Consider the following 27,337-nt stretch of genomic DNA (forward strand, 5'->3'; position numbering starts at 1 on the left):
TTTTTTTTCTGGAATTTTCTCCATATTATATATAAGCGGTTTCTCTTTAAGCCTTTTTGGATTTGACCTTGGGAAATTATTTGCTTTAAAATGCAATACTTTTGCTATTTGCAGGTTTGCGGTGTCCATGTTTTCGCTTATAAATAAGTCTAAAATGCAATACTTTTGCTATTTTTTGTCGCAATTTTTGACGCAATTTCTTGGCGCAATTTTTTAGCTCAATTTCGGAAAATGCGCCTATACCATCATATCCTATACTACTAAATTTGTGATACCGAAAGACTTTAATTTGGGGTTTAAACCCGAACGCCGGTTTGTATTTTTTTTTTTAAGTTGTTTCGAAGAAAGTTTCTACTTCATCCGGTTGGAAGTGATAGCTTCCCGCCAGGAATGTTTGTGCAAAGGTGCTCTGATAGCTGTACCCACTAGGGGGCCCGTAATCGTGACCAAGGTTTGTGTGTGAATTTGTATTTGATGATGCGTAGTCAGATACGTAAATGTCATGACCACCAAAAGTAGGTCCATAAGAGGAGCAGCTGTATGTGGAATAAGCCCTGTAAGAACTATAATATCCTGTTTTAGTCAGTTTCACCGGCGCCCATCCTGGCTTGTTTACCAATGAAAACAGGAAAGCTTTCGAATCGTATCGATAAACACAACTGGAAACTAAGAAGAAAATAAACAAATTAGAAAACAAACAAACTGACACATGCTTTTGATGATTACCGCATGGGATAAAGGTAAAGTCGCATTTCAGGCCAAAGCGGGTCGCAGATTAACCTGATCACCTTAGTATGAAACAACTAGAAGTGCAATATCAAAGCCCCTACATCCCCCACCCCCTCCCTGAGTAGTAATACGTCCATCACAGGACTAACTCAGACAGTCTTTTTTCAGTACTCACTTGTACACTAAGTAAGATAGTGAGACAATGCGGAGTTAAGGCTACTCTCTGACGAAACTACGCGACAATATAGAGATCAGCTTAGCCTCCAACCACTGAACCTTCGATCAACCGATTAAAAATCCAACCAGATAACCATTTCCAGTTGTCACAAAGAATCACCCAGTACCTCTAGTTAACGAAAAAGCTTGAAAACAAAGACGCGTTTCATTGATCACAACTTGCGCTTCAGTTAGGGATTGATTCAAGGCTAACAACAAGATGGTCACTTATCGTTGGAGGACTGACATATTTTTTCGGGTTGGCATTCCTTGCCAAAGAATAATTACAAAAAAACCCGTAGCGCGTTTGCACAAGTAAACCCTTTGAAGATTGCAAACGTTGGTGGAGGCGGAAGGGAGAGTTAAAACAATGCTACCATCTAAAGACCTCTGTTTAAGATTGTACGTATTCCTTTGGTGTAATGAACTTAACTGTTTCATGAAAAAATCATGAAGTTTAGTTATCGCTAGAGAAGCAATAAAAAGACTCAAGTTTTAGCGATAATGACTGACGCAGCTCGAGGTTTCATTGCATAGGGACACTATGGGCCCGTTTGTTAGTACTTTTGCATATGAAGAAAAAAACGACAAAAAATTGTCTTATAGAAATTTAACACATTTTCATTGGATTTACGAGAAAAAATGGTAGTGATGGTTGTTCTAATATGAGAAAGCAAACAATGAAATGCAGAAGTGTGTGTTGTTTTTTTTTAATTCACTTGATCAGCGCGGATAAGTTAATATTCCGAAGTTTCACTCTGAAATCCTGACACATTAAATATTTAAACAAAGATTACGCAATAAAAAATCAGTGGAAACTACTAAGTGGTCTCGAGCAGGATCCACAGTTAAGCTACACAAATGAAAAGCATCAAAATTCCAAGAGGGTGAAGGGATATTGAAAGAATAACCAGTTTTCTTTAGTTGAAAAACGACAAGAAACGATCTGGCTAAATAGAAGATACAAACAAACGATTTTGTGAAGTGAAATCGTATGCGATGAAATCAGGCAGCGCATCTGATATAAACTTAAATATCTATACATGTGTATCATGTGCTTATTCTTTTTGTTGCCTGGTTTTCGAATATTTAGGACCGCTCAGTTAAGCTTGAAACAGAAAGTCTTAGTATCCGAACTAAGGGACCGACTATTTCAACGAAGTTAAAACCGAGGTTGAGAAGCTTGAAACAGAAAGTCTTAGTATCCGAACTAAGGGACCGACTATTTCAACGAAGTTAAAACCGAGGTTGAGAAGCTAGGTCGCAGTCTTAATACCACCGCTTTGCCCAAGACTCCGGCTATTTAAAAGAGCTTCAGTCGTGGATTTAGATGAAGCTTATCCGTGGTTTTCGCAGTAAACGTCAAAGCCTGATTTTGCCTTAAGGTGGCCGAACACAGTTTTCTAGCAGTTTTTTTATTTTAAAACTACGTACTTCTGAGTACCCGAAATTAGCATGGTGCAAGATTAACTTAGAAGGAATAAATTTTGATACTTCTCCTTGAGCAAGGTACCGTTGCCATGGCAACGCAGCAAGCTATTAACCGTCCACAAATAATGGTTTTCATTAATTTTTAGAAAATGCACTCATTAGATTTTTTCCATTTTTTGTATTCAGAAAAACTCACAAAATACTGACATAGTGACGCTGCTTTCATGTAATTTTAACAGAGAGATCTCCTGTAAATGTTGGTTTTGCACTTTAATGTTTTTTGAAGATACCCTCTGTTAGATTTTGCTTTTGGTTTGTAGGCGAGTTTCGCTTTTAGAAAACTACTGTTTTGTCAACTTTCACGAAATTCTAACGAGCGGTTCCTTAGAAAACAGTTCATTTCCATTAAAACAACCAATCACAATTTTTTGCTCAAATGCGCATGCGTGGCTTTTAATTAGGTTTTCTCAGCAAAGATGAAAAGCGTACAAAAAGGCTTCGCTCATTGTGAATTCACTTTCTTTGTTCGGCGATAAATGAAGAAGGATTTACAAACGAGAAACTGTGCTATTTTAAGAGAAAAACTTGCCTTTGTGATCCATTTGGTATAAAATAGAGGGATCGATAGTATTTGCTTACCACAACCCAAGCGCACGCTTAATAGCATGACTAACAGAATCTGTAAAGCGCGCGCAAACTGTGTTCGGCCACCTTACTGCGCCTTTCAATAACATACGGACTCTGAACTTCAACCCCAGCTAACGATTTGCGTGTTTTACTGCCATCAATCATAATTACGGCGACAAGCAACTGACCAGGAAAATACAGAAACCGACCAAGAGGATCGAAATCCGCCAATCACAGCGCACGAACATGACCTTTTGACCCTGTTGAGCCAAACGTTTTGTTTTCTACGAGGTCCGCTGCAGTGATTGACGGCAGTGAAAAGCGTAACGATTGATTGCATTTTGAACTTCAGAGTCCGCATTTTATTGAAAGGCGCAGTAAACAACGTCTAACTTAACCTCTGTTCAAACAATCGGCCTAAGAGGTCTAACGCGGAAGGAGTAAAACACCTGTTACATCCGATTTAACATTCTCTCTGATTTATGATTTATTTTGTAATTTACGACGCAACCCGGTAATTAGCTCTGAGCTGAGGTATTCCACTCCAAAAATATAGTTTATTCTTAAAATGATGTTTTGAGGAATTACTGTATTTTAACATCGGTGATTGATTAGAAATTCAAATGAGTCCATTTCTCAATCATATGATTCAAGTAAAGTTCTTGTTATTTATCGAGCAAAGGTAAGTTTAAACCATCTCTTTGGAGTTATAATCACTACAAATATGGCTGATATGGTAGGGCCACAACGGTGAGTTAAATCAAAGAGTTATTCTAAACCCTTGAAAATTACTGCAGGTTAACACTAACTAAACATATTGTGAAGTAAATAAAGTCACTTACTCCATGAGAGACTGGCGTATCCTCCAAATATATACTGGCCGACCTTTATTATCGTCACAGTAGGACCCTTGTTATCGCACCCGGAGTGAAAGGTAGATGCAGCCCAACCATCAACGGACGCACGCCAACACCGCTTCCAGTAAGAAGATTTACTCTGGACGACAGGCTTGAGCCAGTTACTTAAAGTACCCAGGTAATTGTCGTTGTTTTGCAGAATGGATGAATGTCCTAAGCCTTCAATTGAAAAATTAAAAAATGACAGTATGACAGGCAAACATAAATGATATACATGTTTTTAAGCAATATAGAATACACGAGAAAGACTGGGTGATTCAATTTCCAAAAACTTCGAAGGCGGTTAAAAAAATCTCGGCGCAATAGTTTCTCCAACCATTAATAATTTTAAGAGGAATTCAAAGCAAAAGTTCACTGAATTTTATGACATTTAAGATCATATTTCATATTTCCAAACCGGCTCCTTCAGTTTGAGGACAGCATTTTAACATTTTGTGGTTTATTTGTTTTTATTCTAGTTTCACCCTGCATTTAAATCTTTCTACTAATCACGTTGGATGGCTGAATAGCTAAGAGCCTTAAATAGATACCCACTTTGACACGGGAAGTAGGGGCGAAGGGGGAAATGTTTTAGCAGGCTGGACTATTCTTTGAGTACTGCGCGGGCGCGGGATATTTGCTAACAAAACTAGCTAAAATATCTTTTATATCATATAAGTTTCAGCTTATTTAAAAAGATCCTTTGATCGGCCACAATGTTAGAATACTTACCGCCGGCATAACTATAATAGCAATCAAAGCCATTTCCGAGAAATCCACTGTTACACTTGCAGGAATAGGATCCACGTTTGTTTGTACAGGTGGCAAGCTGATGACAGTAGGATGTCTCTCTTGTGCATTCATTAAGATCTATAAAAAAGCTTAAAATATTAAAAATGAAATAATAGAATTTACGCAATTTATTACAGTTACTTGTTTATTCAAAACAGCAGTAACAGCAGTTGTGTATTTGAACTGCTGGTTTCTCAAAAGTGGAAACATGCACCACTGATAGTCTTAAACACGAAGGAGCATTGTTAAACTGAGTTACCTTTTCTACCTTCGCCTGTACTCGAGTTCTTTATTTCCTTCCAGAACCACTCCATTAAATAATAAGTAAAATTTCTTCTTAGAATACTTTTCCACAGACAAAATCGTTAGAAATCACTGTTTCGCAGGGACTCACACAATTTCTAAGCCAACTATCATTTGAATGTGTTAGTATCTAGACAACTGTCATCTTCGGTACCTCACTCCATTTAATCAAAAGATGACGTGTCCTGTTGTAAATGATCAAGGATTCTTATTATTTGACACTGTTAACAAAATGTTCTGTTCTCATGTGTCACGCTTTCAATCTCAGTACATTTTGTTGGTCACGGGTGCTATTGATCATTCTTCACCAGTTTCACTTGTAATCAGCCTACCTTTCTTACAAGTATACTGATGACAGTCACTGCATTTCACGTCATTCCATTTGTATTTGTGCTCCACGCCAAGTGTGTGCACGCAGTCTTCTTCTCTAAAATTATTTGGTTGATTTTTAGCCCAAGCTGTGAAGTTTCCAGCTCCACGATCCGCCCAAGTGAAGCTACCCTCTGTGGAGATGTCATTCAATCCCAGCAAGGATTTTTCGCCATTATGACGATGCTGCAAGAACACGTTTTCTTCATTGTTGTTAACGTCAACAAGGACTGAGTTTACTTGACGGCATTTGTTCAGCGCTGTGGTCCAGTTTGTGCATGTTTCACTTGTATAGTAACAAAATCCATTGAATAGCTCCAGTCAGGATCACAGATGTCTGCAAATTATTAGAAGAGATTATGAAATCCAGAACTGTAATAACCAAAGAATAAAACTGATAACAGGGGCACCCAACGGATCGTTTCGGTAAATTATCTGTTCGGAAGGCCCTTAATCCCCTGCAATTTTCTAAAGGGAATTTTCACCTCGAACGTTCGTGATATGGGAGATTTAAGGCCTAGTGTATTCGGATTGATAAAAATTTGGTTTCGGGTACCGAAGAAAGGTCACTGCTAAGATTTTCGGAAAGGAAATAGGACCTAAGGTTTTCGAAAAATGGACATAAATGCCCTGGTAATTTTGAAAAGACTCAAATTCCCCTATAATGACCAAATAGATAAAAATACTATTGCGCGGCCTAAAATGAACCTACAGAGCTTAAAGGCACTCCAGATAGCCCAGAATTGCGTTGCAAAGGATTTGAGAGAAAACTGTAGTTGGCTGCCCCTGTGATAATGAATGATTATAATCATTATTAGCCAAAAAAACCAGCCGTCGATTGTCCTTAATAAAGCTAATGACATATCAATATATTCATGAATACAATTCGGTGAGGCAACTTTCGTTCTTCATCGAATGGCTCTAAAATGGAATTAATTAGAAACCGAGGTTCTATTCTGTTCCTTTCGTTTGCTTCTGCTGAGTGATCCGTATTTCACACATTTTACTTCTCATCGTGCTGCACATGATAATGCAGTATTATTTTTTCTAGGTTACTATGCATTATTAAGTTGAATAGTCCAGGCAACAATGAGTATTTACTGACCTGTAAGCACCGCATAACTCACTGACAGCGGATCATATCTGTTTAGGTACAATTCCTTGACACAGACTCTGAATCCAGAGGAATTCATGTTCTGCAGAAGAAAAATTTAATCAATGCTTACTTGCTTCCTTAGTTGGCGTTAAGATTTTTTTCTGAACAATAAATCTATTCCCAAAAGATTTCCAATAATTTATCTCATGATTTGATGACTAACGTGGCTGAAACATGAATTGCGAAACCTTTATTGCCGTAATTTTTAATAAAGGACGATCCGTGGAACCTAAATTGTTTTCACCATATTCAAATTCACAGGTTTTGTCTCTGACATGGCTTTGTTAAACTAGCAAGGGAGCAAAGATTAAAGGGCAATTTTTTTAACAAAGAAAAGAAAAGAAAAAACGTCAACAAGTTTGAAAATATTTCCCTAAGTTTCCCTTTGATTCGTTATGCCGGAGACAGTTACTTGAAAGGTAATTTCCCATTGGTATAGTTACAGTTTCGTAATACTTTATAAAAAAGTCGCTTCTATAAAACCAAGCCTTACCTCAATCCAAGCTGTGATGCCGTTGTGCACTGGAGCCGAGTTTCCACTTGCCGTCGTGCTGTGATTAGCGGATATTAAAATCGTTGGTGTTGAGTTATAAGCTCTTGTAAATGAAACAAACTGCAAAAGAAAAGAAATGTTATTACAACAGGTTTTATTGTTTGTGTTTTATTTATTTATTTTTAAGTAATTAATCTGTCTATTTATTTACACATATGAGTGTAAAATTAATCGTCTTTCTATCTTACTTTCATTCTCATCACACCTCTTACAGGGAAAATAATTATTTCTTATAGAGATATTTGCTGATTTTCTATTTTTTTTTCAACACCCTGTTTAAGTGGTTCTTCTCGTTCTTTCCTTAAGGACATTGACTCTTAATTAATACAGAGTTTATGACTACATGAAAAAACAAGATCTTACTAAACCAGGCACCGTGATACAGTTTTCTTAATATACTATGGCACGTTAAGCTTCGACTGCATCCCATATGCCAGCGGCTAGGGTGAACATCAAATGACAACAGTAGATCACACCCTGATATCAAACAGGGCTGCATGTAGGAACCTATGGTGAATGTATGTACTTTGTCATATGAAATACAAATCCAAGTACTTTTAGATATCATACTGGATTCCATTCGTCTATATCGTAAGCAACACTCGACTTTGCAGAGTGTCTTACACAGGGCTCCATATACTTGCATGATTTGACAATGGATTGTAAGCCCTCATGTTCTGCAAAAGAGTTCCATGCAAACTACAACTTCTCCATTGCGAAATTGGCCACGTAAACTCGTTTTAATTTTAAGGCCCTTGCTTTCTAAATCCAGTGAAGTTTTTCTTACCTCACAGTAAGCGTTGTTGTTTTCATCAGTTGGCGGGTTTGTGTTTGGAAAACTGATCGTTCCGTGCTCTTTAAACAGCGGTTTGTGGAGTTTGGCGAACGCGAACCAGTTCTGTCAAGAGAAATAACAGTCTTAAATGGAACCACTGAATACCAACCAATAAATGTGAGAAGCCACTGCCAAATCTGTGAGACGTGTTGTTGAAAGTGACTGGATTATTTAGTCAGTGACACAAGCATACTCGGAAGCCAAGTTAATTTAGAGAAGGTCTTTCCAGGAAAAGCGTTTTATCCCTTAAGTATGCTTTTTTCCTTCCGCTAGACAACGTGGTACAAAAAGCCACTTTTAGAAAACCCAACAGTGCAGCCCCTCGGCCTGAATCTCGAACTCATGATCACTCCTTTCACCAAGTTTTCAGAAACTTATAAAGAAAAGCTGAATATAACACTTTTTTCAACACGAAAGAACCTATAAATTCTCTAGGTAACAATGATATATTTTTTTAAGCTTCTTGTTTTGTAAAATTTTTGATAGTTCGCTGTAGCATTTGTGCAACTTTCACCTTTGCCTAAAAAATTCCTCAAAACGTATAACGACTTCTACCAATCAGGGGATTAAACATTAACGGTAGTAGCTTTCTACAAAACACCTATAGCTAAGAGCATACCACGTTAATATCCTCATGTTTTCCATCAAAATTCTGCATTTCTCTAAGGCATGCCTTAAAAGAGCTCTTTGTAGTATCTTCGAGCCAAATGAGAGCGGCATCATATTCATTCCCTGTTTTTAAATGTTCTGACGTTATAAGAACCACAGGCGCTTCAGCAAACTTGTCCTAGAAAATTACAAGAAAAGAGGTAGTTGAAAATAGCGAAATCAGTTGGTTAACAAGTATGTTTAAATGTTTTTACTGTTTCCCGAGATTCCTGGCAGAATGAACATCCAATGTATATATCTATATTATATGTTTCGATTCCAAACTACTCGTTTAGTTGTTTTACACAGAACAAAACTATGTCATGATTGACACTTAGATAATTGCTGATTGTATATCAGTTACCTAGAGTGCAGTTTTGGATTTTTATTAAATGTTGTTTTCTTACGTCCTACCTTGGGAAAAGTTACATCTGCACAGTTTGTCCCAGACCACCACTTTTGCAGCTGAATCTTTCCAGTCAAGCCCTCTTGTGGGGCTCCTTGGTACGCGATCCAGTCGACAGTTGCAAGTGGGTTGAAATTCTCTTTTTTTCTCCCAGTTTGCATAACGCAAACAGTGCAATTTTTGGGACTGATATTTTCACTCCACGATGTCACTACGTCGTGGACTGTTAAGGAATCGTTAAGTTTCATATGATTAACGGTGACTTGAACGTGAACCTGTTTGTCCGGATAGAAGCGGTATGGCGGAAAAGTGACTGTTTTGCAGCTGGAATCGGACCATTCTGGAACATGGAGGAGTTCTACTCGGCCTCGAACAATTGGAAAACCTGGTAAACAATTAAACGTGTATAACATTAGTTGGTCAAACTGATAACTCACTCTTTGGTTGGTATCTGATCTGCAGCACCTTTTGCAATGTGATCTAGTTGCTACAGTGACAGTTGTGTTGATTAAAATAGCATTTTGTTTTAACTTATAGTTTGGTATTAACCTCTCACCAGTTTGGTAGGTCCCACGTACCCGATTAACTTGTGGTCTGGCACACGAGACCCTGTTTTTTGGTTATCACGCTTCTGCTTTTGTTGTTATCTGTCCTTTGAATATTCTGCAGATAGCCGAGTGAGTTCTTTGCAGAGTACAAGTTTCTCATTTCACAAAAGGAGACTGTACAACTGTATAATATGGTCTTCTGTGGAGCTTTCATGCAAGGTAGTGTTATAGAGTATCTCTCTTACCTTCACAACTTCCTGGATGGTACACAAGGTTATTTTCCAGTCCTCTACAGTAACTTAACTCATGCCAGCATTTGTTGTCGTATGTTGTTCCATTCGCAGTGCACACTGGATCCTGATAGGAGGGACATTGTTCAAAACACTCACAGCGGGCGTCATGCGCACTGTAGGTCTTGCACACTCCAAACCGTGGACAATGCACATTAAGGCAGGGATTGAGATCTGTGACAAAAAAAACAATTAAAAAATAACTAAATATTTTCTTTAATGTCATACTTGCGTGTAAAATGAGAGATTTCTTGAATATCTTGCTTATTGGCATTGTAAGTAAAGATTAATAACTTTGGTAAAATTGCAATAAATGAATATAAATAAATAAATTAATTAAGAAGTTAATTAAAACACAAAAAGTATCTAAATATAATAAATGAAAAAACAACCTCCAATCACAGCATAGCTGACTGTTAAAGGGTCGTGACCGCTTCCTGATCCCTGTAAGTCTTTTACGCATATCTTCATACCCTTAAGGCCAACTTCCTGCAAAAAATAATAACAATTTGATAACACTTAATCCCCTTTTCATGTTTAGGGAAAAAGCCAGATCTTTATAATTAATAACTTTAAAAATATTTGATTTTTTTCCAACTTCCAAATCCAAACCCTACAGACGGAATGTTTAACGTGTCTAGCTAGTTCAGCCGTTCATCCTCATGTGGAACAAGGTACGTTCTGATTCTTATTCCTGGGTCCACTTCCAAAGAAGGATTGTTTAACCTGTCTAGTTCATCCGTTCAACTCCATTTGGAACAAGGTGCGTTCTGATTTTTCCCAGGGACCCTTCAAAAACGATGATTGTTTAACTTTTCTAGTTCAGCAGATCAACCCCATTTGGAACAAACTGTGTACTGATTCTTTTCTCAGAGTCCCCTCCCAAAGAAGAATTCTTTAAATTGTCTAGATAATTCGTTCAACCCCAGTTGCAGCAAAGTGCGTTCTTATTCTTAACCCAGGGTCCCTTTCCACGAAAAGATTGTTCCACTTGTCCAGTCAAAAGTTTAAACCCTTTTTTGAACAAGGTGCGTTCTGATTCTTTCCTCTGGATCCCTTCCCACAAGAGGATGTTTAACTGGTCTTGTTCAGCAGTTCAGCCCCATTTTGAACAAACTGTGTTCTGATTCTAGTCTGACGTTCCTCTTCCAAAAGAGGATTCTTTAATATGTCTAGTTCAGCAGTTCAACCCAATTTCGAATATAATTACGTTCTGATTCTTACCCCAGGGTCCCTTCCCACTAGAGGATTCTTTTACTTGTTTAGTTTATCCTTTCAATAACATTTGGAACAAAGTGGGTTCTGATTCTTTTCTTAGGGTCCCTTACCACACCAGGATTGTTTGACTTGTCTAGTTCATCCATTCAATCCCATTTGGAACAAAGTGCGTTCTGATACCCTGCTTCCCACAGGAGGGTTGTTTCACTTGTCTAGTTCAGTCGTTCAACCCCATTTGAAACGAAGTGCGTTCTGTTTCTTTTGTCATGGTCACTTCCGACAAGAGGATTCTTTTACTTGTCTATTTTAGTAGTTCATCCCTATTTGGAACAAAGTGTTTTCTGTTTCTTTTCTCATGGTCCATTCCCACAGAAGGATTGTTTCACTTGTCTATTTCAGTCGTTCAACCCCATTTGAAACGAAGTGCGTTCTGTTTCTTTTGTCATGGTCCCTTCCAGCAAGAGGATTCTTTTAAATGTCTACTTCAGTAGTCCAACCCTATTTAGAACAAATTGCGTCCTGATTCTTTTTTCAGTGTCCCCTCCCATAGGAGGATTCTTTTACTTGTCTAGTTTAGCCTTTCAACCCCATTTGGAACAAAGTGCGTTCTGATTCTTCTCTTAGGGTCCCTTCCCATAGGTGGATACCTTCATTTGTCTAGTTCAGCACTTCAACCCCATTTAGAAAAAAAGTGCGCTCTGTTGCTTTTCTCAGGGTCCCTTCCCACTGCAGGAGGCTGCTTTTACTTGTCTATTTCAGTAGTTCCACCCAATGTGGATCAAAGTTCCCTTCTGATTCTTCTCTCGGGGTCCCTTCCAATACGAGGATTGATTCACTTGTCTAGTTCAGCAGTTCCACACCATTTGAAACAAAGTGCGTTCTGTTTCTTTTCTCAGGGTCCCATCCCTCAGGAGAATTCTTTTACTTGTCTATTTCAGCCTTTCAACACCATTTCGAACAAAGTGTGTTGGGATTCCCTTCGAACAGGTGGATTGGTTAACTTGTCTAGTTCAGCAATTCCACCCCATTTGGAACAAAGTGTGTTCTGTTTCTTATTCCACGACCCCTTCCGACATGGGGGATTGTTTCACTTGTCTAGTTCAGTCGTTCAAGCCCATTTTGGAAAAATATGCGTTCTGACTCTTTTCGCAGGGTCCCTTCCCACAGGAGGATTCTTTCACTTGTCTTGTTCAGTCGTTCAAACCCATTTTGGAAAAAATATGCGTTCTGATTCTTTTCTCAGGGTCCCTTCCCACTAGAGGATTGTTTTACTTGAGTAGCTTAGTAGTTTAAACCCATTTTCAACAAAACGCGTTCAGATTCTTTTCTTTGGGCCCCTTGCCACTGGAGGATTGTTTAACTTGTCTTGTTCAGAAAAAGTTAAACCCAGATTAAGAGAAAGTGCATTCTGTTTCTTTTCTCAGGGTCCCTTCCTACAGGAGGATTGTTTCACTTGTCTAGTGCAGCCGATCCTTTCTCACAGAGCAAAATCCCGTCTTATAGAGCGAAAATAAGACAGCTGATAATATCATACCTCCACCCAGGCCGTGATGATGTTGTTTTCCGGGGGAACAAAGCTTTTCGCTTGACGGTCATATTGGTGATGAACGGACACAAGGACAACTGGTGACGCATAGAACGTGGTGTTAAAAAGCACTTCCTGAAAACGATAGATCAATGAATAAACAAACAACTGATTAGATTTATAAATCAATACGGAAGTTTTAATTAATCTTATCTAATACTGAAGTAACTCAAACAGTCATTAGGAAAGAAAGTTTTTTCAGGAACTTTTTCTAGTAACCATAGGATTTTTATGTTTATTTATTTATTTATTTATTTATTTATCTAATTATTTATATTTGTTTTATTAAAGTTCATTTTACTATCTAATTTTGTTTAATAATTTATTTAAAAGAGCTGTAAGTTTTCAGATGGCTCTGCAAAGGAATATTTTGAGATAATGTATTTTGTTTATTCTCAATTTGTGCCTGCTGGGTAATGTATTGATATTATTAAAAGAATAGAAATACTAATCACAACTGGTAATGTCACTTTGAGTGACATATATTGATGATATTATAATAATAAGGCAAGTTCTAATTTGAAGCGAGGTGACTGACAGCTGTCACTTACCTGACAGAATCCATAGTTGTCGTTAGCTGAGGGTTTGCCTTTGTTGGGAAAAACCGCTTCTTCAGTGATCGTAAAATTGAGATTGGAACCATTGCCGAGGAAAGCGAACCAGTCCTATAACAAAGAAAACTTTCCATTATTATAACTAGTCTTTCTACCTAAGGTAAATTAAAATTAGTGTACGTTTTGATGTTACCGCTAAGTACAGGATGGTAGTCAGAGAAGCGACTTACCACAATTGTATCCTGGTGTTTTCCGTCAAAAGGCAAGAATTCTCGTATACAGACTTCAAATCCCCGACTTTCTAACACAGTAGGTCTTCCACCAAAGCTCTGCAAAACAATTTTTTTGCATCAGTCTTATGATGATTTAATTTATACGTGTAGTCAATGCCCATTATTTGAAAGAATATCAATTGTTTCGGAAAGGTAACGTTTCATTGAATACAAAGGTGGACGGAGGGAGACAGAAATTTCGATGGGGGTGTGTCCTCCATGACCTGCAACTCCTGACACAATCTCCGACCAATGTATCCAGTCTTTCTATACTCGTTGTTAGGACTACATGAAAAATAAAATCCATTCTCGTTTTCAGGTATTAAATTCTTTGTCCGTTTTCCGCATCAGTCATCAACTATCAATCCCGCGCTTTTATTAAAACTTGTACAGGTGCCCTTTGTAAGCTCTTGACGACCCACAGACCCACTCTGCAACAAACAGCCATCGGTGTGTGGGAGAATTCTGAACATAATGAAACAGAGACAGCTATAGACATCTTGATTTTTTTGTGCTGCTCAGATTATTCGTTATGACAATTATCTTCTTGAGTGTAGGAACTGAGGCAAAATTGAATACCTCAGTTAACAAACAAACATGAGTTAGAGGAACATTCTTTTACTAATTGGTATTGCCTGGCCGAGTATTGTGAATTTGGCACTGAATCTAGAAGATCTCATCCGAGATAGCATTGTCTTGGGGGTGGAAGATAAAAAACTTTGTGGACATTTGCAACTGGATTCCTTCCTCACTTCGGAAAAGGCAATTGCAAGGTCCACACAGTCTGAAATCGTGAAAAGCAACAAACTTTCCCACAGGGAAATACATTAGAGCCCCAACCAGCTAGAAAAGGAAGAACAAGTGCATGCTGAAGACAGGGATGAGAAAAAGCAACCCAAAGCAAAGCACAAGGCTTAAAAGAATGCTGAAGAAAGATTTCCAGGATAATTTTGGCCCTCCACATGCAGAGACTCTGTCTAGCTACAGATCAAATACACGAAGAGCACCAAAGTGTGTCACTGAGCAAGAGCTTGCAGATATCAATCAGCAAGAAAGTGGGTGAGGTGAATTTCTCTGACATACAGCATGATAACGATTTCTTCCTGGGTGAACTTACTGAACTAGCTGCTGTTCAACGAGGTGCAGGAGATTCATGACCAGCAAAGGTCACATTGAATGGGTAATTAGCCGAATTTTAAGTGAATACAATTGCAGATGTAACCGTAATTCCGCCAAGTCTACACTACAGTCTAAAGCCAACCCCATTGCTAAGCAAGACAACCAGAAACTGAACTGAACTTTCACAGTACAGTGACATGTGCAAGAAACGTTTGCTCGAGTACAAGTGAATTTTGATAGAAAATTTAGAGAGAGCTTTGCTAGGAAGAGAACCAGCTTAACGTCTGAAGCTGACTCGACAGCTTCAGCAGTTATGACTAAAAGACTAACGTAGCAAACAAACAATCCAAGTTGTTCAGTTGACTGGGCGTCATGAAGAAAAGCTACATTATCACACTCAAAGAGGATGCGAAACCGTTCCAAGTCACTGTTCTAAAGACGGAACTCCGACAGCTCTATCAGACAAATTAAAAGAAGAGTTGGATAGAATGTAAGAAACGGGCGTCATATCCATAGTAGACCAACTCATTGATTGGTATGAGCCTATGGTGATAACTCCCAAGAGTAGCGGAAAAGTTAGGGTCTGTGTAGACCTGAGCAAGATTAATGAGTAAATTAAGAGCTCGTGAGAACCACCCACTTTCAGCGGTAGACAAAACACAAGGACCATTGGCAGGTTCCAGAGTCTTCAAAAAAACCCAGACTCAGAATTCTGGCAGACTAAGCTAGCCTCGGAATCACAACACCGTTGACAACGTTTCACACTACATGGGAACGTTTCTGCTTCAATGTCTTACCATTTGGCAGTTCGTTCTTGTTCAGAGAAATTCAAAAAAAGCGTGAGTCAGATCCAGGAGGGACCAGCGGGCGTGAAATATTACATAGATGACGTCTTGCTCCACGGGAGAAACCAGGAGGAACAGAAGAGTGGAGAGAAGAGTGGCCTCAGAAGAGTGGAGAAATCGAACAAGAGGTCAGAACAGTGAAGAACCTGCTGACAAAAGAAATGATCCCGCTAACGAATTGCTATGGCCATAGCTCTTGGAAAAAAAAATAAAAAAATGAAAGGGGGAGTGATAGGTTGTAGTCAAATGTAAAAAAAATCAAAATAAATCAAAACAAGATTAAATTTTAGCTATGAAAACTCTTACACCCCCCTCCCCCGCCTCCTTTATCCTATAAAATTCTTGACACGTACTCCTCTAATGAAGCATGCCAAGACTACTAGAAAGCCTTCGCTACTTTGACCACCACACACATTTTATAATTTGTACTGTATTTATTTTTATCTTGTAATCACCTGTTGTAATACTTTTCTTTCTATGTTAATGTTGTGTAAATAGTATGAAATAAATGAACCAACCATGAACCAACTAAAGTGCGTCTACTTTCCTTAAATAACCTTTGACCGAGTAAACATTCATCCGACACACACCGCAATACTTGGATAAATGAAACACAATTGCAGGAAATTAAGCTTTGGTGACCAAAAGTTGTGTTACAACAATAAAAAATTGAAAACCCAAACAAAAAAACGCTGTATTTTGATTTAATAACCGTATGACTTTCAATGTCACGCAATTAACATTGAGAACTTAAGCTTAATCCTAAAAACACTGAGAAGCTTTCAGAAACAACACTGTCATGACTGATTTCTCAATGAACTCAAAGCAGATCATCAAAGCATAAAATTCGAGTCAGAGGTCAATCCTTGATAATCGTTTAAAAAAACACTTTTTTAATTCTAAAACGCAAATAGGGTTTATTTCTGGATAAAATCTCTTAGGGCTATTTTGATTGTTGACAAAAAGAATATCATTTAGCTTGGGTTAAACGCGACAATTAAATTCGTTTTAGAGGTCCATAATCTTTTCTCAATAGAGATTAACTGTTTTCGTTATTGATAATTAAATTTAGGTGATGTTGAAAACTAGTCAAGATAGAGCATTATATAAATAACATATCCTTGAACACTCCTACTAATGGTGAATGATACTACGCTGTTGAAGTTCATTCTGACCCTTGAGTATAAACGACGCAAGGTGGTTCTAGCTTTTGAGTCTATGGATCAAACGAAGCTCTTCATAATATTGTATATGAATGGCCTAAGAGTCGTTCTACGTTTGAGTTTGTGGATAGGACGAAATACTACTACGTTGCCTTTCAAATGAAAGCTACTAAGCAGGGAACATTTCCGGAATATTTCGATGCAAAAAGAAATATTCAAGTGCAAGTGTCCAGTTTTCAGGTGTAGTACAAGTGTGGAAGTATTCAAGTGTTAAGTGTACCGTGGTACTGCTTGTTTTGCTGGATATATCTGGTCAATTCTGAATAGGTTAGCCTGTGGATAACTTCTGGCGTACTTTATTACGGTATTCCTGGTGCTATATGCTGCAGGAAAGGTGTCTCTAAACTTTGACTCAGGCAAAAATTCTTAAGTACGGTCTTAAGGTAGAATTGAGAAGCATCTTCCACTTGTGCTGATTTCCTGATTATTATGTTGCACTGTTTTGCACACTTTCATTCTAATTTTCCATTCCCTAAAAAGTTTCGGGAGTATAACGGTAAAAGTTGCACTTTCCTCTGATGATGGTAGTAATTTTCTGTTCGGCAGAAGATGCTTTTTACTTTTCAGTTGCTGGGTAAATGCTTAGTACTTCTTTTTATCAGCGTTCTCCTGTAGGTCTGTTTACTATGCTGCCGGTATAATAATTTCACTTTCAATTTTTGAATAAGATGTTTACGTTTTGGGACCTAGAGAAAATTGTTGTCTTTTTTTATTATTTTTTCTCGGTGCTGCTTTTCTCGATCATTGAGATCAAGTCCCAGTTTTGGAGAGTCTGCATAAGAATTTCACCATTTAAGTGATATTTATTGCCATCAAATGACGTAGTTTCCTGAGCTGAAGGTATAAGCATTGCTGCTTGGTGCGCACTAGAATGGGAAGACATTGAGTATGTGCATAAGTTAACAGAACTGCTGAGGAAGTTTCATTGATGGCATTCCCTGTGAAACATTGGTTCTGTAAGATTCGATAGCTCTTTCTTCTTGGTTGTTGGCTCATATAAAAGGGAATATGGTAAGGAAATCCGAAAGGGCAACACTTGACACCAAATGGAACACCTGTTTACTTGATCTAACTGGGCAGGGCAGGCGGACCTGTTGGTTTTAAGCGTCAAACGGGCAACGTGAAAATTGAACAGTTAATATATCGTTAGCTCTAACGTCAATTCTATTCTCTAACCTGAGAAAAGGTGACTTTATCACACTTGGTTTCTGTTGTCCATGTTCCACTGAAAGTTAAACTTCCATGTGATATTCCCAGTTTGTCTTGGAAGGCCACCCAGTTGATTGTTCCTGTGCCATTTGTGGAGCCTGTTGCACGCTGACATAGCTGAAATCCTGAGGTATTTATCTCGGTTGCCCAATAGGCTGACGCTGAATGAACAATAGAGGAATCCTCATGACTCAGTGACACAAAAACTCGAACCTAAAAGTTGAAAGGTAGAAGAGTACAAGAACGTTGAGCAGGAGAGTAACGTCTTACAAATAAAGATGATTCGTTTCTTTGGATTTCACAAATTGAGGCCGGGAGCAATGCCAATGGAGGTTATACATTAATTTCCGCCCTCTTTCCACAATCAAAAGAGTCTCAAAATGATAACAACAACTATTCCGAAGTCTGCTTAGAAATAATAAAGCATGTATGATTGGAAAACAATCACTGTTTTCCTTTGACGTCGTCAAGAAGCTCAGTTGAATAGATTTTTTCGTGTATTGCGAGAGAACTTTTTAGGGGCCCCTTGTCACCACCCGCCATCACATGGCATCGTTTATTGTTTTATTTCAGTTTTGTTTTGCTTTCTCCTTAGCCATTCACTATCCCTGCCACGCTCTATTCCGAACGGTTTGTTTTTGCCGTTTTTGTCTTTTTGTCTAAGAATAAAATGACCCAACATAAAATAACTTGTAACCTTCTAAGAGACCATGCAACTTGATTCTACTGGAGCCTTATAGTTTGGAAATACATGCAAGGAAATGTAGGCTAATGACTGGTACACAATCACAGTTCTGTATTTCACAGGATTCGTGTGCTTTTTGTATGCTTTATTCACTCACGGATTACGAAGATTATCTTTACTTAATGTAACAAGGCAAGTGAAGAATTTTAGACTGAATGTTCCATTAATTTATTTGAGGTTCAATTGACGACTGTAACCCAGCAATGGCAAATATATTTTCCTTTTTCAAACAATTCTGTCTCTCATTCGATGTCAAAACACAATTATATTTGTCGGAATCAAGCGAAAATTTGTTTAATGTGTCCCATTAATCTTTGAAATAACATGAACTGCAGCATCAAAATAGTAGGAAAACTAGATTTCCTGCTGTATATAAAACACCAAATTCCTTTCTAGTTGTTGGACACGGTATATTTCAGCAGGGGAATTCGTTCGCATTACATATCCCTGGGGTTCGAAAAAAAGAAAATTAACTTCTCCAAGGATGTGATAAACAGCAAGTTGCCCCGGAATCACCATGAAGCTCATTGTCATTCTTAGAGTTATAAACTTACCGTTCCCGATCCACTGAACGTCTGAGGAAATACCACATTTGAGCAACGTGGCAATGTACAGTGATCAGGTACATCACAGCCTCTGTTGCAGTTCCACCCCTGTGGTGTCTTGGTTGAATTTATTCTTCCTCTCTGCATGGTGACACCTAAGGATTCAAAAGATAATCCGGTTTGAAGATATTGTATTTAAGGAGAGAATAGAGGGAAGGGGGTGAGGTGCTGTTAGTGGGAGTAAAGGTGCACCATACGGAAAGATAGTTAAAAATAATAATGATAATTTAGTGGAATAAATTGTGCATCACAGAGAGCACCACGTACAGAAGTAAAAAAAGCCAAAATCAATTTCTTATCATGTTACAGAACATGAAAGTAATCAGGCACCATACTGTTTTGCAATCTGACAAGCTACTCGTGTAACAATGAACCCGAAATAGAACAAAACCTTTCAGTCTGCAAGTAAGAACTTGTACCAGCCCAGCAGGAAATCCCATTAATTGTTTTTAAAAGAGCAGAGGTCGCAAATTTGCTAGAAAGATATTAAGGCTACATAACCAAGTCACGAACGTTGAGATACAACTGTCTCAATGAAGACTATTTCATTCCCAAATGATGATTGAGAATATTTTCAAGAAGCGTTTACATATTCAATGTTTTTGACGAATGTCAAAATATTCTAGCCCACACTACACACTATTCATGAAACGTAACTGAACCCAAAATAGATTAAAGACTTCAGAGAAGACGTTCTTAGTTGGCCATAAAATCCTGCAACCGTTTAGCATTTAATTTCCTCTATTGAACTTCATAGCTGAAATATTTAGTGGTAAGACTACTAAATTCGAAAGGAGGTTTGTACAATCTTTATTTTGAGAACGTTATGGGAGGAAATATTTCCTCTAGTTGGTAAATATTCGCTATTCATTTAATGTACTCGGGACGGAGAGAAGGTTGTCTGCCGAAAGAATGCCCTTGTACTGAAACAATTCTTCAAGAGGGAAACTGAAACTGAAATTAAAAACCTTATTGGCAAGTTTGGTCGGCTTGTAGACAGTTTTGAGTTCTATATAAATAGGTTAATTATAAACGTGTCATCGGTCGCAATTTCAATGGATGCTGAGATCTAGAGCTTTTGTGCTGCCAAGTAACTGCAAAAAATGCTCGTCCACGAAACTTCAATTTTAGTTGTATTATTTGAACCAAGAGGTAAGTTAACTTCGTAAAATTAAAACTACACGAAACAAATAACGGAATTCGGTATCAATGTTGTCGTCTTGCAAACGGAATTAAAGGCTATAATTCTCCAAGGGCATTGTAGGCTAAAACCCGGAAATGTCTGTACATATCCTTTTATAAATGGTAAGGTAAGCTTTTGTTTCATGAGTACTTCTAGAAGACGACGCAATAGTGTTCAAAGAACTAAATTTCATTGCGTTTTATGCTTTTTGTTTCGTTTTCGTAGCAACGCAGGGGGAGGGGGGGGGGGGGGCGTTTTCTTGATTTCCATTTACTTAGTAAAATTTCTAACATTTCCTCAAATTATCAACCAAAAACAGAAAGTGAAGTTACAAAAGAATAATTGAAATCCGTGTTTAACATTTCCTTGCAAACGAAGTCTGAATTACGTTTCGAAAATTCTCAGAACACTTCCAACACTTCGATGTCTTCAATAAAAGAAGAATGCACATGAACGTCATAGTACTCAAGCTTACCTTTGACGTTAGATGCACAATTCCCCAGGTATAACAGAAACACCAATGATGATAGTTTCCAAGGATCCATCTTGAGGCAATCTTGGGAAATCTAAAGGAGCAATCCTTGACTTGGACCTATACGCGAGCTGTTTTATAACCCCTGTTTGACAACCCACGTGATTTCTTATCGGGTTAGCAAGGGTGTATCAATTCCGCTATAACAATAATGGCATTTTTACAAACAAACTAATCAAGCGATAAAATCTTGGCATACGCACCTCACCTGTGACATTTTTTGGCAGCGCAATTTTGAACACAGCTTCTTTTGTTTGGAAGGATAAAAAACATGGTTTTATGGTCTGCATAAACAAAACAATTTCATCATTAATAATATCGTGCGAGTTTTACTGTCTTACTAATCAAAGTATTGACCATTCTAAATCGCGAGATAGAAAAAGAAGCTAGAAAAGAAGTTGTCCCGCCTTAATTTGGAAGAGCGCAAGGCATTCTGGACGACGTCTGCTTATAAAAATAGCGCTGAAACTGAAGTTGTTTCAGCGCAATTTCAATACCACTTAATCATAACAGCTAATAGATTTGTGATTAGATAACTGAGCAGCTTAATGTGAGAGCAGATTATATATCACAATGTATCACGTGAGAATCATTTGCCGGTCTGGTGGACACTCACTTACTCCGCCTGTCCCTTGTTTTTTCTTTGTGTTCTTAACTTTCTCCTTCCCCTCCCGTGTATTTTCAGCTCCCTCCTTTTCCTCTGTGGTTCAAATCTCATTGCCCCTATTTTTGCTGTTGCAAACAATTGGGTAAGGCTCCCATTTTCTTTGTCACATATCCGTGTCAACGTCACTTTTGATATTCTGCATCTTGTGTACGCTTTTCCTCCCTCAGTCGACTTCTCTCTCTTTCTCGTTTGGGTTCCCACCCCCTGTTCTCCTCATAAAGTAAACATTTATGAATGTGACCCTCGTCGTTAGGCCGTGAAGTGTATTAAATTTAGTCTCATTTCTCTAGTACAATAGAAAAGAGTCAACTTGGGACCCTTATTGTCTGTAAATACCATAAACAATACTTCAGGATTCTAAATGGCAAACACGTATCACGAATAAATGTTTAAGTGGAAATATTTTCATTCTCGTTGTCGTTATTTTATTATGCGCGGTAAAACTATCTGTATGCACAGTATCAGAAAGCAACACAGGGCGCATAGCGTTATTTGTGAGCCAAGCGAAACTTAAAATAGCACGTGAATAAATCAATAAAATATATATACATATATAAAAGTCATAGTCTAGATGTCTGAAAGTCTAAAACTCATACAAATAACTATTCATGGCTGGTCTATCAATCTTGGTATAATATAACATTATCGTGTTACTACTTTGAAAGTTCTTGCAATGTTCAGCGTCGCCGATAAAACTGCCTCCTGCATTCCCCCTAAGACTTGAGTAGTCTTTCGCCCAACCAGTGATCGCATACTAAGATTATTATTATTATTATTATTATTATTATTATTATTATTATTATTATTATTATTATTATTATTATTATTATTTAAATGACTCGCCTTTTCTGAAAGTTCACACTACGATACCACTTTAAAGAAAGTTTCACCTCAAAAACTGTTAATAAGAGTCCCTGAAACACAATTAAAGTGACAGACATTTCCTCTTAGGAACTTTAGCCTCAGCAAAACATATGTTCCTCTGCATTCTTAGGAAATCTGTCCCACTTTGTTTGAGATCAGAAAGAGAGCGGAAGGCTAGCAGATGTCAGCCGTACCTTATTTATAAGTGACCGTGGATGACAGTACACTTAATTTGGTTATTTTGATAGGAATGCCGCCTAGCTCCGCACGTGCTCAACCTTTGTTCTAGAGAAGAACGGTATTTTACTATGAATATTGCTTGTTTATATCGGTGCCAACTAAGGGCAACAGGTTAATTGCCAGACGAGCATTGTTCTGCTGAAAGTTATTTTTGTCACCGTAAAGTAAAATCAAAGCTATAGGTAACGTTTTAATCAACTGTCACTTTCACTATTCAAGTGAATTACAAAGTAAGCCTCTCGACTTTGGCTAATTGAATATAAACTGAATTATGGCGACGCCGATCGTAACAATTCTCATAAGCTGCAGCGCTGACATCACGTGTAGCATTAGCAAGTCAGAACTTGCTCAAGCTACTTTAGTATTTTTGTCCAGTACTTGAACTCAGAGGTCAGTAAACTTTGCAAAAATAAAAATAGCTGCGCAATACGAAACAAGAACTTTCTTTGTCTATGTTATTGAATCTCCAACGGTGTTATTTTATAATCGAAATAAAGCTGTCATTGTCTTAACAACTTGTCTAAGTAGGATATATCCTCTTCGCACGGAAGGCTTTCTGAAATTAATAAAATTAAAAGAATACTTCGTCATTAACTTAACTTGCTGAAAGTTGTCTGAGACATTTTTCAAGTTACGATCAAATAGATTTCATAACTAACCGGAAAGCAAAGCTGTTGATTTATTTGTTTTAGCCTGTAGTTAAGTTTACTTTTCATTTGACATGAAAAGGCAGATGTGTTGATATTCCTTTTGGGCGGTTATGATTTAATGGACACAAAATCGTTGCGGAAATTGATATTGTTACACAAAACTCCGGTTAACTCAGTTGACCCTCAGCGGTTCGCTGAAAGAAACACTGTCTACTGAAACAGGAAAAGCGGTCTGGGGATGGAAAATAAATAAATCATCCTTTCCCTGAAGTACAAAAGTGAAACAATTTCAGCCACAGTCTGCTTACAGTCAACACTCGCCCTGCGGACACCTCGCTATTATGGAAACCCCGATAGTGCGGACAGCAGCTAAATCCCCGGCAAAAATTAAACTACACACGTTTGACTGAAAGAAATTTCCCCTATTACGGACTCTCGCTATTAAGGACACTAAGTCGCGGCCCCGATGGTGTCCGCATTAAAGAGAGAGATGAGGGAAAAGTGAAGGGGGACATTTGGATATCTCGATTTGCCATGCTCTTTTTGTTAATCGGCATCCCTGCCATCTGTTGCCAGGTTCTCGCTTCAATCCCTGTTCTCCGGTTTAAGTGTCAGCACATACTTGAGGCTTTCAGTTCATAATATTTTGCTTTTTAATGTACCAGGAGCCTGTTTCTCGAAACTCGCGGTAACTTATCGGGCCCGATAAGTGTCTCTGATGATAAATGTTTCTTAACAGAAATCAATTTTTGTTAGCTTTGAATACTTGATTTTAAAATTTTATAGTTATGTGAAAACATTGGCCAAGTACCATGTCTGTAATCACTGTGTAATCAGCGAAAAAAAACATTTTAAAATATACGTACCGGACCCGATAAGTTACCGGGACTTTCGAGAAACGGGCCCCTGGACCTAGTTTCTTTGTTCAACAGACTGTACTTAAATCCTTATTTCTAATTTCAAGGCCTTGAAGGACTTACACGTGCTATAAGTAATTGATGTCTTAGCCGAAATACTTTCTTTCCCTGTATCCTGGAAGTTCACATTAGTGACTCGCTATACGACAAAAAATTCGCAGGCTTGGCAGTTGCGTAAAATTCTAAATTTTGAGAAAAACTTTTTAAAAGTTGAAGTTTTCGTTCAACAAGAATTTTAATACGAAATATGTGATTAAACATGTCTAAAACCGTCCAGAGGAATAGTTCACACCCTCTTTCTCCTTCCTTTTGTCTTTGCTTTTTCTTAGGCCCCTCAGTACAGTCAACTTGCTTTATTTCGGACACTCTCGGGACCGCGAGTTAGTGTCCTTAATAGCGAGAGTCCCCAGTAATAGCAGGACTTTATTGCAATCAAACGTCTGTAACTTACTTTTGCTGGGAATTTATTTCCTGTCCGTATTATCATAATAGCGAGGTGTACGCAAGGCGATTGTTGACTGTACTTTTCTTTCTCTTTTTTGTCTTGTCTTGCATCTTCCTCTGTGACAGGTGAACATTGGCCTGATCCTGTTGCCTGCATCCGAATTCTGTAAACTTTCCTGGAGGAATGCCTGGAGCATTTAAAAGCTTTAAACAGCAGAAGTGCCAATGTGGAAGTGTGAAAGAGCACCATATATACCCATTTCAAGAATTTTTCGCCTAACATACACTTCCTTAGGGATGCGTAGCTATATAATACCGTTCAAAGCCTATTTCCGGTTTTGGGTTTTCCCATGCAAACACTTTTACAGCAGGGTGTCATCACTCAGCCTCACGTACTCTGGTTTAACTTAAGCAATAACTTGCCAAGTCCAGGCGCATGTTTATAGAGACTTGTCCTGTTCGCTATATCTTGCTGGTACTTCCACCAACTTGAGCTGCCAGTAGGGAGGGACTCGCGGGAAGCACAGTGCAGGAGACTGGCATGGATGGCTTTTTTTCGTTTTTTTTTTTTTTATTTTCATTCCTGCCAAATTCACCACATTTTCCCGAACAGTAACGCCATAATAATTTTGAAGCTTGTTAAATGTTCTATCGGTTAGTTGCCCTTCAGTCCCAGACCTGGGTTTTTGTGCTTCAACTTTCGAAGTGCTGTGTCCACCCTTTTCTGCACATGCCCAATGCATTTTTTTCAACAGTAATTCCAGACGCTTAATACACATTCTGTACTCAGCTAAAATTTTTGCTATCATCCTCTCCATAAAGCCTGCTTTACACGGACGAGGCAAGCATAAGCACAAGCACAAGCGCAAGCACATGAAAACTATGTGTAAACCGGTGCAACGCAAGCATAAGCGCCTTGTGCTTGCACTTATGCTTATGCTTGCGTCGTCCCGGTTTACGCGTACGACGCAACGACGCAAGCATAAGGACAGGCATAAGAGAATAGAACTTTTTTTTTTTCTTTTTTTTTTTTTTTGATATATATATATACTTTATTTACAACACAAACACTACTTACAAAATGTTACTTTACACAACTTACAGTGCTTACACTACTTACAACACCGTACGCATTACATTTTTCTTATATATAGAAAGAAGAAAAAAAAGTTACAATTACAATTATTTGGCGACTAATAACTTAAACTAAAGTGATTACTAACATAATTTACAATACTAACACTATAAACACAATGGCAACAGAAAAATATAAAAGGATTAGATATAGATTAAGTATAAGTGTTTTTCTTTTTATTTAGAAGGATAAGTAAAAAGAACTGAACGGCCTAGACTGCGTGAAAAATTGTCAACGGAAATTCAAAAGAAGAGAATAAGAGAATAAGAGAATAAGAGAATAGAACGATTTCCATTCTCTTGTGCTTGTGCTTGTACTTGCGCTTACGTCGTTGCGTCGTACTTGTAAACCGTGACGACGCAAGCTTAAGCTCAAGCGCAGGGAAAATGAACTGAAAAAAAAGGACAAGTTGTCACTAGTCCGCCATATTGGAATCAAATCTGGCGCCAAAAGGCAGTCCGCCAGCGCGATTGTACACATTTTTATGCTTCTGCGCTTGGGTGTGTCATCTTATGCTTATGCTTATCGCACGTGTAAACTTCCTTGTGCTTATTTTTTTAACAGCTTTATTAACCATTACGCATGTTACATACAGCAAATTAAACAGCCAGAAAGAAATGAAATATATGTGCAAAGTGATTTAAAGTGATAAGGCCAAAGGGGCAGGTGCGAGGATCCATGCGAGGCACCTCCCATGATACAAATAATAATTAAAACACGATCAACCAAAAGACGCTAAAAACTAGGGATGGCAGGGGCAGGATCGTACAATTGAGCACGTACAGAGATAGAATATGTCAAAGTGATTCTGCAAAAGGTGAAACATGTGCTCAGCAACAAAGTTGCGGAAGGAAGCAGTAGTTGAAAACTGGTAGGGGGTGAGAAATTACAGATGCAGTTCCAGAACTTAACAATACGATTAAAGTGCTAGTTTTACATACAGGGGTTTTATGGTTATAAGGATTACTTAGTCTGGTTCGGCCGTGAGAAACAGGAGAAACAAAATCATAAACATTAAGATCAGTAAAACATTTCCGACATTTGTAAAAAAAAAAAGAAAACAAGATCTTTGAGTTCGCGGTCAAATGTCAGAGGACGAAGTTTCAAAGTTAAAAGTCTGCTCCTGTATAACATCACGCCTACAAGTTGTTTGATGATCCACCTTGTGGCCCTCCTTTGAACCCTTTCAATTTGAGTTTTTAATGCAATCTTGTCCGGGGACCAGACTTGTGCTTAAGCTATCCTTGCATCGTACGTGTAAACCTGGCTTAATATTCTGTAAACTGTAAATTATGCAGTTCCACAGATCGCCTGAAAATATAGTCAACACTTTCATTTTCCACGGCAGGAGCAGGACCTTTAAAATTTGCATTGCATGTGTTGTGGTCTGCTCTCCATCTACGGTATTTCTCACTGTTCCTGTCTAAATGCTCATGGAGCTTACACTGCTTATATTTCTGGCGAAGGGCCTGACCATCCAGCACCTTCCGTGGCTATATCAATAGAGATGGCAGTTACACAGCTATTCCTT

At 38.2% G+C, this 27,337-nt stretch overlaps 1 pseudogene across 1 annotated transcript; it reads right to left on the bottom strand.

The window, feature by feature from the left end:
- Positions 1–278: 278 nt before the first annotated feature.
- On the bottom strand, positions 279–21,214 carry LOC146453611 (uncharacterized; annotated as a pseudogene). The gene is made up of 17 exons (XR_014859467.1): positions 20,833–21,214; positions 19,124–19,269; positions 17,792–18,037; positions 13,387–13,485; positions 13,154–13,267; positions 12,552–12,677; positions 10,192–10,288; positions 9,755–9,973; positions 8,970–9,346; positions 8,527–8,694; positions 7,860–7,970; positions 7,013–7,132; positions 6,469–6,559; positions 5,327–5,700; positions 4,635–4,769; positions 3,846–4,079; positions 279–666 (listed from the first exon to the last, which is right to left on the bottom strand). The product of XR_014859467.1 is annotated as an uncharacterized LOC146453611 (transcript).
- Positions 21,215–27,337: the final 6,123 nt, after the last annotated feature.

This window comes from Pavona decussata, unplaced genomic scaffold, assembly GCF_977016875.1.
Source record: "Pavona decussata unplaced genomic scaffold, jaPavDecu1.1 SCAFFOLD_329, whole genome shotgun sequence".
Lineage (NCBI taxonomy): Eukaryota > Metazoa > Cnidaria > Anthozoa > Scleractinia > Agariciidae > Pavona > Pavona decussata.